Source organism: Adiantum capillus-veneris, chromosome 9, assembly GCF_014529385.1.
Source record: "Adiantum capillus-veneris isolate H3 chromosome 9, ASM1452938v2, whole genome shotgun sequence".
Taxonomy (NCBI): domain Eukaryota; kingdom Viridiplantae; phylum Streptophyta; class Polypodiopsida; order Polypodiales; family Pteridaceae; genus Adiantum; species Adiantum capillus-veneris.
The window spans coordinates 41,567,450-41,583,695 of record NC_140939.1 but is presented as its reverse complement, the minus strand read 5'-3'; positions in this window follow the sequence as shown (position 1 = coordinate 41,583,695).

Here is a 16,246-nt window from a genome sequence, read left to right as displayed (position 1 = left end):
CAATTATTGGCACACATACCCAAATTTAGGCCAAAAATTTATGTAATTAATCCATCAATTTCTCATTGTAATGCTAAAATTTCATACTTGATAAAGCATAAATGAATGTATGCATGCTCAATTTCTAAAAAATTAACACTATTTTGACCCTATCAAGCAATGTATATACTCGGTAATTAAGCACAGAAGTTCAAATTTGGCTCAATTGACAATGCATCAATTTCTCATTGTAATGCTAAAATTTCATACTTGATAAAGCATAAATGAATGTATGCATGCTCAATTTCTAAAAAATTAACACTATTTTGACCCTATCAAGCAATGTACATACTCGGTAATTAAGCACAAAAGTTCAAATTTGGCTCAATTGACAATGCATTTAGGCTTGCATCTAATGATTGCAACACACTTCATAGTCAAAAAGCATTTGGGTGCCCTAATTGACCATCAATCATCAAATCAAGTGGTCTTCAATTGGGCACACACTCTAATTCTGTCCAATTTTTCGGCATTTAGTCTTACCCGATGATTGGAATTGCCTAACATTCACATCAATTACATGATTTCATACTCACATATTATCAATTTTCTCAATTTTTGTGCATGCACACACTCAAGATTAAGTGCAAACACACTTGAATTCTATGGAAATTTTTTCCTCTTTAGTGCATTACACACACAATGATTTTTATGCACACACATGAATTCTTGTTGCAGCTCAAACTTAAATCCTGACACACACATCTTCATTAGTCAAAATTGACCATCAATTTCATTTCAAAACAATCAAATTAGGCTCTCAAAGTATGTCAATGAATTTACACACCTAATTTTATCAATAAATTAACAACACATTGGAATCGAATCAATCACCCAAAAATTGAATGGAGTAGGCCATTGCACTTACAATTGGTTGCATTTAGGTTAATAATTGCTCCACGTGATGATTCCACCTTACACACACCTGTGTGGCTCTTCCAAATTAGCCCAAAAATTGACCATTGTGGGCCAAAAATCAAATATTCCAATCATCAAATTAGGCATGGTTTAGCACAAAGAACTTGATAAAAGTGTTGATTCCACATCTTATAAGTGGATTGAACATACATTACACATCAAATGTTATCGGTTAGGCTATAAAATTTAGTCAAAAATTCAAAAAAAATAGTATGGAATTAGTACAATTATCATAAAAATGAAGTGAAATTAGTAAGGGTTAGTATGAAATTAGTGAAATTGGGGGTTCCACGTATTCATAACTCAAAACTTAGCTTCAATTAATTGCACAAACATCATCAAATCAAACCAAAATTGAGTTATACACACTCAAAAATTGATGAAATTAGTAGTGAAATTACTCTATTTTAAACATCCTCTACTCCTAGCTTTAGGTTATCGATCCCCGGCAATAGCGTGGAAATTATCGATCCTCAGTTGATTAGGTGATGCAGATCGAAAAGCTGGCTTGATCATAGATCTAGAGGAAAAAACATGATTTTTGCATGAAGCCAAAGGCAATCCAAAGAAGTGGAGCCACAAAAAGAAGTTGGAGCAAATTCCAAAGATCAAAATTCTCAAGGACTCCCTACATGAAGCATCAACATACATTGAGAAGAAGAGATTGGAATTCGAGGGCACTGTAGTCTATGAAGCAGTATACCATGATTCTGAAAGTAACATGGTAATGCTATCAATGATACTATAGAGGCTTACAATCTTGCTAGAACGCTGCCAATTGAGGATGCACTAGAAAAGACACATCTATTCCACTACTTCCAGCTTTCACCATACATAATAGACATCAAAAGAGCTCATGAGCTCTACACAAGCATCACAGAATATGGCATAGTGGAAATTATCACACTAGAGAATGCTAAGGTTCAAGTGAAAATCACCTTTGATTTGATCTTTGATGCTCTACACACGTTGTTGGGGCGAAAGAAAAAGGAGGAGACCTCTATAGCTTTATAGCCCAACAACTCTTAATGAACCCAAACCAAAAGGAATATGCTCCTTTGGGAATTTACAAGCACACATCCACCCAAAGGACAATAGCACATATTAGCAAAACCCTATGAGCACAAAATTACAGCACACTCTCACCAATGCATATAAATTCAAGGGAATCACCTTTCATAATTGAGCAGCACAAACCCAAAATTTCAACATCAACTCCCCAATTCACAGCTACATGTCCTCCCAATTTGTCTGCACATAATTTGCCACTAGGTTGCCATATCCATAACCCTGCAGAGAACTAGACATAACTTGAAGAGCACAACTCCAATTGGGACACTTTAAAAAGATTGAAAGAAATCTAGAAAAATGATTTCCAAGAAAGATGAAGAAGACCAAAATTGAATCTACATGCCACTATGTCCAAAATTGATGTGAACAAAGAGCTATCCCGATATAACTACACGTAGAGAAGATAAGGAGAAGGCAAAAAGCTGCATCAGAGACCATCAAGGACGCACAAATAACTAATACCTGTAAATTTTTGAGTTGTGGCTGAAAGTTTTGTAGTTTGTACATGAGTTTTAGCTATATGGAAAGTCTCACTTCAAAAAGCTCATTTAGGGGCACTACAGTAACCTATCAGTTGGCGCTACACTATAAACTTGTAGTGTATGTACATGAGCTTTCTAAAGAAAGCCAAAAATACCACAAAAATAAATCTCATACACACTTTTGAAATCGTGTGCCTTATCCATATGTACAGATGTACAAAAAATGGGGTTCTCAAAATGCGTGCAACATAGTTTGTCACATAAAATCTAATATCTAACCAACCCAAATGATTTTCTCATATTAATATGATCACTTAATGTGGGAGAATAGAACAGGACCAAGGGCTAAGATATAGAAATGTGCTTATAGATATATCTCAACACGGGGCCAATGGTAAAGGGGACCAAATGAGAGATGGTCTATCAAAGAGCAAGGCTAGCCAATGGAGCATAAGAGCTTAGGGTGAGTTTCATTGAAGACCTCCAATAATGAGTGTAAGATTCCTTTGACCTTAGGTAAGCTAGGGACGAGCTTGAGGTGGGAACCCGGACCAAGATTAAGGTGCTTGAGGTGCTTGTCGTGCTTGATGACTAAGGTGCTTGAGGTGCCTGATGACTGAGATTCTTGAGATTCTTGAGGTGCTTGATGATTGAGATGTTTGAGGTGCTTGTAATGCTAGGGTTGTACTTGAGGTGAGAACCCATCCCAAGCTTGAGGGGCTTAAGAGCCAATCTTGTGGTGAGAACTAGGCCCAAGGCTGAGTGCCTTGAAGTGTGCAAAAGTCTTGAATTCCAATCCCTACAAGGAGGGGGGGAGCCCTACATGAGGTGGGATGAGAGATACCACAACCACGCTCACACAAGGCATGCCTAGTACAAAGAAAGCAAAAGGGACACTTGTCAAGTTCCTCCTCATGTTGCCATCACGGTGTGCCTGAAGCCTATTGGTTGGCCACCCACGGGGTCCAATGATAATTTAGAAGATATAATTAATTGTTTTAGTATCTATCAAGTCCTATTTCTCAAAGTGGAAAGAGGGACACTTGTCCTAAGGCTACCTTTGTTGCTTGGTATGACTCCTGTTTATGATTGGCTAGGCTTGGAGATATCCAATGAGCTTCAAGCATGAGCTACAAGGGGGGGTCAACCAAAGCTAGTAGGGGGCTTGATTAGGGGGTATACTCTCCCACACACACTCACACACACTCTCATTGTTCATTGTGCAAAGTGCAAGAGCTCCCTCTCCTTCTCCAAGCAATTAGAGGTTGTGAGCCTACACCAACACTCTTGGCTATGGAGTGCAAATCCAACCAAGATCCATGATTCAATGCTTAATCTTCCATATTCTCCATCTTTATTACCATGATATTATGTATGCTAGCAAGAAGAGTGATGATAAGTGAGGTATTAATTCTTTGTCCTATGAAATTATTCTTTTTCCTGTTCTCTACGCTCATTCCCTGCTAGATTTTTCCACCTTCGAAGGTGTTTGAGGTCTTTGGATTAAGGCTTGGGATAGTTAATGTTTTCTTCAAATTTTATGTTATGCTTGTGATCCATAAAGCTTCACATCTTAATTGCATCACCTAGGTCACAAGGAACACAAATATTATAATGTAACAAGTCTCTCTTAATGGGAGAAATCATAATACAAATGCCTATTGGAGGGGGGACCTGCTCCACATAAATCCGGTCCTCAACTGTTGTCATGTTCTCTAAATTCTCTCTCTTGCAAAAGTATTTTCATGCCAAGTTAACCAAATGCTATGTCTGTGTTTCTACCATCAATTATGCTCACCCGCTATGCTCACAAAGTAATTTCTCAAAAGTACTCTCTTTAATTTTTGCTACTCTCAAGTTAATAGACCAATTCCATTACATTGGTCTTAGAGCATTTGGTTTCTCTTTACTTGCTTAAGAAGAGAGTTCCTTAATTAATTAGTCTATAAATGGATGATGTTGTTAATAATATAAGGGTAATTGGAACGAGGATCTATTACCGGTTTGTTGAGCCCACTATGTGAGATATGGTGCACAACTCGGGAGATTTGGAGTTAATAATGGAGTCTTTTTAGACTTGCCTGCATCTTTACCATTATTGATCCATAAGAAGTCCAAAAGGAGCTAGCCATTGGCAACTCTGCTATGTTAGACTTACTCCACTACTCTCTATAATTAACCACTTGGAGCCGTGGGTGTAGATACTTAAGATCCAATTTTCCAAGGCTAAGAGGAGGGGAAACTAAGGTTTTGAATTGCCAAAGCATACACAAATTTTGTTAACATGGGTGACAATACTCAAGAGAGTAGAATGAACATTGATAGCTTTGATTTTGCACATGCAAGTGATAATGAAGATTCTCCCATGTTTGTAAATTATCTTGTAACTAGGTTGCATCAAGCTATGGGCAACCTTTCTTTGCAAGCCAAAGTTACTCAACAGCTTTGCGCTTATGGGATTCTCCTTCCTCTCCAAGAGGAGAGAGAGCTTATGAGGTCTCTTGAAGAGACTCCCAAAATTAGACTCTCTCCCATACGAGAGGAGGAATCCAAAGAGCAAGAAAGCAATTAAACATTAAGTTCCTTTGAAGATGTGGCTCCACGAAGATGGTGTTCTAGAAGATCATCAACTCCTCCCAAGAGGAAAAGATCAATACATGGTTCTTCTCCTTATCATTTCAAAAGGGAAGAGAGGAAACAACGAAAGAAAAGGTCAAGAAAAAGGTCACTCTCTTCACCTTCTTCTTCACCTTCCTCCTCTTCCAATGAAAGCTATGTCTATTCTCCTAGAGAATACAAGAGGGGAGGACATCGCAAATCATACCCTGCATGGAAAAGGTCACAAAATCTAAAGTTCAAGGAGGGAGAAAAGAGTATCTTTTTTTTCACCTATGATGGCACCTTTGGTACTACTGACAAAGTGTTGGCCTTCATCCAACAATTTGATATGGCTTTTGGTGATGAGGGCTTCACAGAGTCCTCCAGGCTACCCCATGTAGCTATGCACTTCCAATAATCAGCTCGGCAATAGTGGGCTAGCCTTTGTGGCAATGGAAAATCCCCAAAGACATGGAAAACTCTACGAGTTTTCCATCATGAAGCAATTACTTGCAAGAGATGCAAAGGAAAAAGTGCTCACCAAATGGTACAGCTTGAAGTGTCTCTCTCATGAGTCTATCCACAAGTATGTAGAAAAGTTTTGGGATCTACATCTCAAGGATATCGTCTTTCAAAAGAGAAACTTTGTCACGAAAAAGCGGCAATTCTGTGCAGGATTGCTTGAAGAGATGACTAAATACATCAACTCTCAACGGCTTGGGTCTATCACCGAAGTAATACATCACACCATGGTTGCTTCACGCACTATCAAGAGGCTAGATGGAATGTCAAGACCATGGAAAACAAAGACAAAAATGATGGAAAGGGGAAAACCAATGCTCAAAATTCTTCCCAAGGCACTTCCAACAACAACAACAACAATTGGTCCAAGGAGGAGGGAAGGCAAAAACAAACTCTCTCCTGAAGTGAAAGGCCCTTGGTGGGACTGCGTGAGAATGAACATCCCAATATTCCATTAAATAGCCCCTTGGGCCTCATTCCCTATTCACACTTGCAGTCGGCCCCTTGAACACTGGGCATTGCCCTTGGCATGACATTACGCCCCCCTTAGAGAAGCGGTTTCATCCTCGAAAACAAGAGTGATAATACACTAATGTTTTCCATAGTGGCATCCTTCATGGATCCAGTTGTTTGGTTGACCAAAACACGGTTTAGCAAGAGGTTCAATGAAACCAAGGGTAACATCTTGATTTTCCACATTGTTGTCCATTTGCAGCCATCTTGTGTTGCCGATTCCTATTCAATCATAGTGTGTAGACTCCATTTAGAATGCACATGAGTATGCTAAATGAGTTATCACACAAAGATGTACCCAAAAGAGTACCTCATTTCACTTTCCATGAAAGTAACTTGCTAGCTCATCAACCGAGTTTAAGTCCTTGACTTGTTTTTGAATTTCAGCAGTAAGCAACCCCACCATAACTACTATTCAATGTTGAGAACCTGATTTATTCATGAAGAGACTACACCTACTGGAAAACATGCTATAACTTATGGTAAGAAAAATCCAAGTAGAGCAATAAATTCTTACTAATTGGATCACTTGATGCTAACTTATGCACTTTGCATACCCTTTAGCACAAAATTACACTTTGTAATCTGCCTATCCCCTTGGATAACTGATAGTAGTGAGGTGTTTTTCCCCATGGTTTACAGACAGGATTCCCAGATGATCCGTAAACGGGGATCGCAATATCATACAACATTGCTCAACAAACAACAATGTCTTGATGAAGAACTAGCTTGGTTAACGTGAAGAATCCACAATCACCCAAATCGAGCCATGACCTCTATTGGTGTTTGGTAGATCCAAAAGTAAGCTCAGAGAGATACTCCACATAGAGTGCAAAATGTTGCATAAGCAACTAATGTGATGAATATGCATGCCGCTCCAAATCAACCTTTGCTAAACACTAGGGCCCATAACACCTAGTGTGCATGCATTTAGCAAAAAACAAATCCGAACATGTATATCCATGATTATCCTTGCCAATACTTTTGGTGAATGCGATGTTCCTAGCATACATTAAAAAGGAATGTAAATAGTTCTAAAAAGAAACTAAATACATCTAGGTGCAATCATTTGCAAGCCTTATTGAAACCTTTGGACCATAATAGAAGGTGAAACAGTAATCACTTCTAGGTACAAACAATGAAATCTTGTCATTAACAACTCGTAGCCTTGCTATATGCTTAAAAAACCATCTGTAATGTTGTTTAGCTGCACTTGTATCGTAACAAATCTTTCTAAGTATACGACAATTTTTGGCCACCAAAATTGCTCATGATACATCGTGCTAAAAATGATCTAGAAAACAAATATGACCAGCACCTAGGGACTTTGTCGCGACACATACTTGAAATAGTGGGCGACACTGACAATCTAGAGACTCAAATTCTTCACATGTGCAATATGTCTCATGTAAGGCTGTCTAAAAAAACATCCTTCAAGTACGAGATGTACTTGTGCGTGGAGGTAACTATAAACACTCTACGATGGGAGTGAGAGAGACCCTCGTTAGCCTTGCTCCATACTGGCTAAACCAAACTCCTTGAGTCCCTAGACCATGTTGTATCCCATGTGACAACATGTGCCAAATAAACCGTACAAATGGGTCTACAACTGCATAATGAAAACACTATATGTTGGACACTACGGCCCAAAATTCTTTTCTCTAACGTTCCCTTGGCATGTCTCTGAAACATTCAATCAATAGATGTGTTCCTAGGGATTGAACTTAAAGTTCACTTACCCGTATTCAAATGCACAGAAGCACTAATGGAAAAATGAAAAAATAAGCAACATTGCAATGGAAACCCTGGGTGTTGCCTTCGCAATCCAAAGCCGTTGGTTAGAATCTCTGTAGTTAAACCCTTGTCCTATCCCATGAGAGAAACGATAACTAACATAGTCGACCATGTACTAAAATAATTGGAGGTGTCCACAACCCCGTGGTAGATTGCGGACGTCTTTCCTTGAAAGTACAACTGGAATAGATCAAAATGTGATCCTGAATGTCGATGGAGTGATTTAGTAATTACCCATTGGATCTTAAACACATGTGAAATGTCTAGCTCCTATGGACAGCCACACTGTCATAATTGCTTGCTGCATCTAAAGCCCATGAGATATATCAATTGATGTGAGTTTGAAATTATCAAAAACTCAACTTGAGCATCACACTAAAAACATGTAGTGCAAAAGATGACACCCAAAACATTCTTAATGGCACGACTCTTGCTTGGACATTGATAGAAATGGGTACTCCTCTGGATAGATTTGTTAGATCTTGAGAACAATCACCCAAGGAATGCTAACAGTCGGGGCTTACCCTAGGTATGATACTTGCTCTTAGCTTTTGCGGCCCATAGCCCTTATGTCAATAACAAATTAGTGTGCAATTGACGAATCAAAGAAGATGAATTTGGGTGGTGTCTTGGCCACTTTCTAGGTGAGAGTTAAAGAGCCTTGGCTCAGGCTGACTCAAAGCAAAACATGTATCAAAATCTTCTTAGAATTTTTTCATAAGAAAGAGAGATAAGGAGAGCATGCTAGGATGTGGAACTTTCCTTAAGTTGCTAGAGTGTATACCTAATCTATGTGCTCTTAATCATCTTATGTTGGGCTTGCAACTCATCTATAAGCATACCACAACTCATCAAGAGAGGTAACAAAAAAACACAAACACCTCGTCACCTACCTACCTTGTAGGGGTCGTGATTGCACAAGGATGATTTGAATATGGCACTTTGGCTGTGAATTAAATCCTACTTGTAGGATTTTGCTAGTGGTGTTGTGCGGTGACAACAACCACAAATCATGTGAAACAATCCAGAAATTATCTTGTCCTTGATAGATTTTCCAATGTTATAGCGAAAGTGTAATCCATAGGGTAACATGCCGTCCATGCAAAATTGTAAGCCCTTTGCTACAATGACGTGCTCAAACATACAAGCCAAAATCATAATTGTCTTGCACATTCGGTAAAATCATAAGTGCCTTGCACAATCGGTACTGGTAGGAATGCTCATGAGGTGATATCCCAATGTGTGCCAATGCCCCAAACTTGTGTGCCAATTACCTTGGCGTCCAATCAAGAGGCAGTATCTTAGCACGAGTTATAAGCCTTGCTTCACGTGTAACTAGCAAAGCTCTTTGCTTTGCATAACTGTCAATCCTTTGCAACAAAAATGCATAAGCATGAAAAATCAAGTAAATCTAAACATAGTCTAGCCCGGATTCCATCACGTGTATCATATACACTCACATATGGCATGCTTGCATGTTTGGTATGCAATGAAATAGCATGCAACAATAGTGTCAAATCCCTTCCAAGTTAGTATTCTCATAGCATATGCCAAACATGGGAAGTCTCAATACAAAATTTGTCACTTATGGAAGCCGTGTTTCACATAAGTACGTTGATGCTCACAGCAAAACAGATGCATTTGGTAACCTACAAATATTGTGGCAAAAGCGAATCGACCTTGTCTAACACTTTTAGCTAAATGACCATGTTGGTATTGCTTAAAGAAAGAAAGAATTATGTATTATATCTTGACTGAATATGCTATACTAAGCCAGGTACTATATCATATACAACTAACCAAAAAGGGTTATCTGAAGGGAAGATATCCTCTAAAAAGCATGCAAGAAATTTGATTGACTACTTAGCCCCAAAATCCATCAAAAGACCTAAGAATCCAGTACCTCGGGACAATGTTTCTGTTGATGTTGTTCCATATAACTGAAACATAACTTCTGCACTTTGTCTTTCTGAAAGTCTACTAAGGAAAGTCTCCTTTTCTCCACCTTGGTGGAGACTATCACAGGTGTAGACACGGTAGCTTGTGGGATGCACAAGATGACCGGCTCCGTAAGGTGATCGACCTGTGTAGCAAGCAATTGGATGTGAACCGCCAATTTGCAAAATTGTTCTTCAGATATTTGAAATTCACATTGTGTAACGTACTCTTTGTCATCGATGAGATTTCTAGTATCCTCCAAAATTTCAAGCACACTTTGAGGAGGAGGAGTAGATGCGCTGAATGGAAGTTTGAAATCAAAAAGATGATTCTCAGAAAGTTTTGTATCCAAAAAATCGAACGTTGTCAGGGGATAAGTGTGCAAAAGTTGGACCGGGAAGGCACCGGCCCCATGGCTGTGAAAGGTGCGGAGAAAAGAGGTGTAGCAGACACAATTAACAAAAACAAAGCGCAAAACAAATAGTTCACTTAATACCAGTTAATCAACAGTATCCATGATTAGTCAATCATTAATGGAGGCTTTATGCTCCTTACAAGGTGGAACCTGGCTTAACCGAGGTGTTGATCAAGAAAATCAATAATGACCTGCTTTGCTCCCTCCTACTACTTCAAGGTCGAGAGAGAGAGCCTAAACTTCTCTCCAGCTATGTCTTTGGGAGTTTTTTGCATAAGATCGGCTTAGAACTACCATACTTATCAAGATTTGGATTAGGATTATGATAGATCGTCTTAGGATTGAGATGAATCAGCTTAGGATTAGGTTCAAATCACTCGGGAGGTTTAGATTAGGATTATCATTGTTATGGAAGGTGTGCTTTCTGATTCAAATGGCTAATGAGTCTTAGAATAGGTTTAGGATGGATTATGGAGGTTTAGGTTGAGGCTTCGAATTAGAGGGCTTAGGCATATGAGTGATTAGCTTTAGGTGCTTTGGCTTGCCTGCTTTTTGAAAAGAGAGTTTTTGAAAAAAAGGAGAGAGCTTAAGAGGAAGTCGTCCTCTTTTTATATAGTTTGCATGCCTCTTTTCTAAATTTGGCCTACCCATTAATGACATCGCTAATGGGTAGCCACCCTATGATGTGGCAGCCCGAGTTCGGACCTGCGCCAAAACATTCAGCAGTGGCTCCAAATACGAGCGCCTTGGCAAGCTAGGCTGTTTTTTCTTCTTGGTCGGCGTCATCTGAGCACTGTAGCGTGCACTACGAGCGCTTCATCATGCCCCTGCTCTCGCGTTTTACTGTTGAACGCCATGGCTTGTTTTTATGGCTTCACACCACATTGTCTTGTGGGCGGCCCTTTGACGATCCTACCCCTTTTAATATTGGGTGGCCTAGCCCATTTTGGGTGGCCATAGGTTGTGGGCGGCCTTAAGCCTTTTGGGTGGCCAAGGCCTTGTAAGGGCACGACATTTAGTATATACATCGGCTGTAGCATTGCCAAGCACAACATTTTTCCGCGGCCAAAGCTTTGTTAAGCACATCATGTTTTAGCCGGCCATTCAACTGGAGCATTAGCTATCAATGCACCACAAGAGATTCAATTCTGAACAAGATATTCCTCGAGAACTTATTCTACCATTTTTCAGAACTCGGATGAAGCTCAAAACTCCAAGATGAACTTGAGTGATGAAGGCGACCAGGGCAGTTCGGAACCGGTCCTCGGCGATACTTAAACTAGCCATATCTTGCCAACCGACACCCCGATTGACAAACTGGAAAGACCGATATGCTCCTCGAATTGAGAACTTTGGACTCATGCATTCCTTTCATCTTTGACCTTTTATCAGCAGGTGCTCAATCCGGTACAGATCTGCTCTACTGACTCAACTTAAACTGTCATAACTTTTTATCCGTAGCTTCGATTGATGAGCCATAAAGACAAACACGTAGAGCCCTTCAAGTACTTCAACTTTGATTAATAAAATCCCAGCTATGAACACTTAAAACATACTCACTGTTTAGCATTACCAAGACATCTTCTGGCTCTTAAAGCCACATCTAGTACACTTTTAGCTTATAAATTGGCTTGTTAGCAAGCCCTTATAACTGTTGAATAGTCGTGCAAGATTCAAATACACCTGATTGAATTTCCTTTTCTCATTTTCTTGTCATGGGAGCAGAGCGGCACGACATTCACCCCCTCTGAACCTGCACAGCATCCGGTCTGTGCCAACCGGTCTTCAAGCTGCATCTTCTATAAATACCTAAAGTTACTTGTTATCAAGCTCACATAGTTGGTAAAGACATGTAGAACAAAAGAAGGTTTAAATCATAGCATCAATAGTCTAGCTCAATTATCTGGTAGCTGTCCCATCACAAGTGTTTCAACCGTAGTGTTCGTATCTCCAAAGCATTCAATTATGAAAACCTGTTTAGTGAACCCCGCTAGACTCAAGTGCTCCAATTAATTATGCACACGGCTTGACCATTAGTCTCACTTTAGGGAACCCTGTCAAGCTCAAGTATGCCTTACTCTGTTTGCACATGGAATGGTCGTCAAGTCCTTTACTTCAAGTTCTGGTAGCAGAACCATCTCAAAAGATGTGAAGATACTATAACAATTGTCCAAAGACGTCAACTGGAAGCTAGCCATGTAAGCGTATTGATCATAGAACCAAAAACACTTCTGCCTTATCATGCATCCAAAAAACAAATCTACTGCCAAGTAACCTGCTGTGCAGGAAAATAAGTGATATCCTTGAATCTGCAAGTTGCTCTTCAATAGCTCCCAGGATCAAATGGGATAATAAGAAATTTCCCCAATAGTGGCACACCATAATATCCACATGAGCATACATAATATGAATCAATCAAATTCAAGAATTTCTGCTCCAAATATGCTATACCAGGATCTAGCAGAAAGAAACCACAATGTAGACCCAAAAATACACATCCATAATGACCCTGCTTTTGAAGATCTTTCGAATCACCTAGATCAAATACCATTAAGATCACTTAGCATTGATGGCCTCCGCAATATACTAGAGCTCCACCTGAAGCATAGTGCAGCAGCCACATCTCATGAGCTTTTGGTAACTTAAGGTCATTACCAACAAGAATGAAAGAATTACGACTCCCTTTTACTAGTAGCTAGGACATCATTGACATAAGAATTACTAGGAATAGTATCCAAATCCAGCCACATTTGGCACATTGCCCAAAGAAATGAAAAATCCTGTGCACTTTATGCAGTATCAAGGATGATTTAGCATTATCACCCCCTCTAGCTTCTTAGCCATTATGAAAAACCTCAGGACTTTATGGACTTGTATCATTAGAGAGATTTTTACCTCGCTTTTGAGGTTGATAATGAATAATAGCTTTATCCTAAAGATCTTCATTCATAGCATCCTTGGGAAAATCACCCTTAGAAATCTCAGCATTCATCAAAGCTAGAGGAGTTGGCTCCTTTTGCATCCCGTATATAAGCATAGATGTAAAATCCATGTCAATATCCTGTTCACAATCAGCATGATGTAGGCAATCTTCAATATTGTCCTCTACTTCCTCATATGCATCCATGCTACTTAGCAAGCCATTATAAATTTGAAAAGGTTCATCAGGCACCCCTTCAGAAGGGGTACATGCATCACAAAGCTTTCCTATACTGCAATAAAATTCTCTTTCAGATTGGGCCAAAAACCCATCAATTATGGAATCTGCTTCTGTGATAATAGAATCGGCAAACATATTGCTAGAAGCAGCCATAGGTTCATTGGAGATTTCAGGTACATCCTGTGTTAGGTCTGCAACCTTAGACACTTCATCAGCTATCGTGTACATAATGGATTTATTTATGCAGCCATCTATAGTAAACATGTTACACTGCTCAGCTATAGTGTCGATAGATCCATTAGAAGCCAGTAGTGGCTCATCTTCTTGATAGACTTTTTGAGAGCATCCCATGCCAAAGTCAGTAGCTTGAAAAAAATTTGTTGTACAGTCTAGCTGTTCACTAGAACCATTATTCGAGGTAACTTCCATACAAGATATCTTTCAAAAAAATTCATGTATTTGTGTTTACTAGTAAATTCATTATGTACCTTTGCTCGGTTGCTCAAAATATTGTCCTTTGAAGTTGAATCTACTTCTTCCAAAGTTGTATTTGCCTTGGCTTTACTTCTTGCAGAAATATGATCCCAAAATTTATCATAATTAAGGAACTGCATCTGATCCCCTTCTTCTTTATAGAAAACAATTTTTCTTTATTCATTAATCTCCTTCATTGTCAACTCGATAATCTTTGAACTTTTGTGAACAAAACCATCTGCAAAAATAGTCCCACTGCGTGGGATATGTTTCGGCCAGTTTTCGTACCTTATCTTTAAACTTGGAGGTTACAACTTCTTGAAAGGTTGAAATCATCCGATCTTCTGGAATTCCTTGGCTCTTCATCTCCGCTTGATAGCAAGGATTCCATCTGGATCATGTCCTTAAAAAATTCCATATTGTTCATGTACAGCATCAAGTGCCATCTCCACTTCATCATCAATCTTCTCTTATATCTTCATAGCTTTTACTTCTTGCAAACATCTCTAAGCCCAACATTTTTGGCAGATGTATAGCTGCTAGGCCTTTATCAAATCTATTGCAATTGTAGTCTTTAATAAACTGCATCAACTCTGTTGGAATTTCCATCCTGACCTCCCACCCCGGCTCGTTTCATGTCAGGCTCACCAAGAATGTCGGGAGATAAGTGTGTGAAAGGTGAGCCGAGAAGGCATCGGGCCCCTAGCTGTGAGAGGTTCGGGGGAAAGAGGTGCAACAGACACAATTAACGAAAACATAGCTCAAAACAAATAGTTCACTTAATACCAGTTAATCAACAGTATCCATGATTCATCAATCATTAATGGAGGCTTTATGCTCCTTACAAGGTGGAACCTGGCTTCATCCAGGTGTTAATCAAGAAAATCAATAATGACTTACTTCGCTCCCTCCTACTGCTTCAAGGTCGAGTGAGAGAGCCTAATCTTCTCTCCAGCTATGGCTTTGGGAGTGTTTTGCATAAGAGCGGCTTAGAATTACCATAACTATCAAGCTTTGGATTAGGATTATGATAGATCAGCTTAGGATTGAGATGAATTGGCTTAGGATTGAGATGAATCGGCTTAGGATTACGATGAATTGGCTTAGGATTGAGATGAATTGGCTTAGGATTAGGATGAATCGGCTTAGAATTCAGATGAATTGGCTTAGGATTATTGGGCTTCAATGAGATTCAAATCATTAGGGAGGTTAAGGTTAGGATTATCATGGTTATGGAAGGTTTGATTTCCGATTCAAATGGCTAATGAGGCTTAGAATAGGTTTAGGATGGATTATGGAGGTTTAGGTTGAGGCTTCAAATTAGAGGGCTTAGGCATATGAGTAATGAGCTTTAGAAGGTTTGGCTTTCCTTCTTTCTGAAGAGAGAGTTTTTCAAAAAAGGAGACAGCTTAAGAGGGAGTCATCCTCTTTTTATATAGGTTGCATGCCTCTTTTCTAAATTTGGCCTACCCATTAGAGACATAGCTACTGGGTATCCACCCTATGACATGGCAGTCTGAGTTCGGACCTACGCCAAAACGTTCGATAGTGGCTCCAAATACGAGCGCCTTGGCAAGCTAGTCAATTTTTGCTTCTTGGTTGGCGTCATCTGAGCACTGTAGCGCGTGCTACAAGCGCTTCATCATGCCCCTACTCTCGTGTTTTACTGTTGAACACCATCGCTTGTTTTTATGGCTTCACACCCCATTGTCTTGTGGGTGGCCCTTTGACGGCCTTGCCCCTTTTAATATTGGGCAGCCTAGCCCGTTTTGGGTGGCCATAGGTTGTGGGCGGCCTTAAGCCTTTATTTAACTTCAAATCCAGCTTGAGGTCTTTATTTTTCTTTTCTAGTTCCTTGTATACCTCATCTCTACCTTTGATCAAGACGATGACTCGATTTTGTCATCTTTGCCACAAGAATACCACCTGATCATTGATTCTTTGTTCTAAGTATTGTAGAGAAGCATTGGCTACATCTAACTGTACCTGGATTTTTTGAGCTGATAGAGTGGTATTTAGAAGTACATTTTTCACTTCCGTGAGTTGATCGTCTTTGGCTTTGCATGCATCTGACAGTTTGGTATGCAACTCACCCAGCTCCTCCATTTCTTTTTGTTGCTTATCTCTAGCGAGCTGATGTTGATCAGATTCTGTTCTTAGCTCCTGCACTTGCCTCTGAAGATCGGTGATGACATTAAGTCTGCTGTCTAAATCCCCTTGGAGTGCGTTGATCACCATCTCTAACTCTTTTGCCCGTGTGCTACAGCCAAGTTCTTCTGAGCGAAGTCTTTCAATCATCTCTTGCATTTGCTTAGCATATTC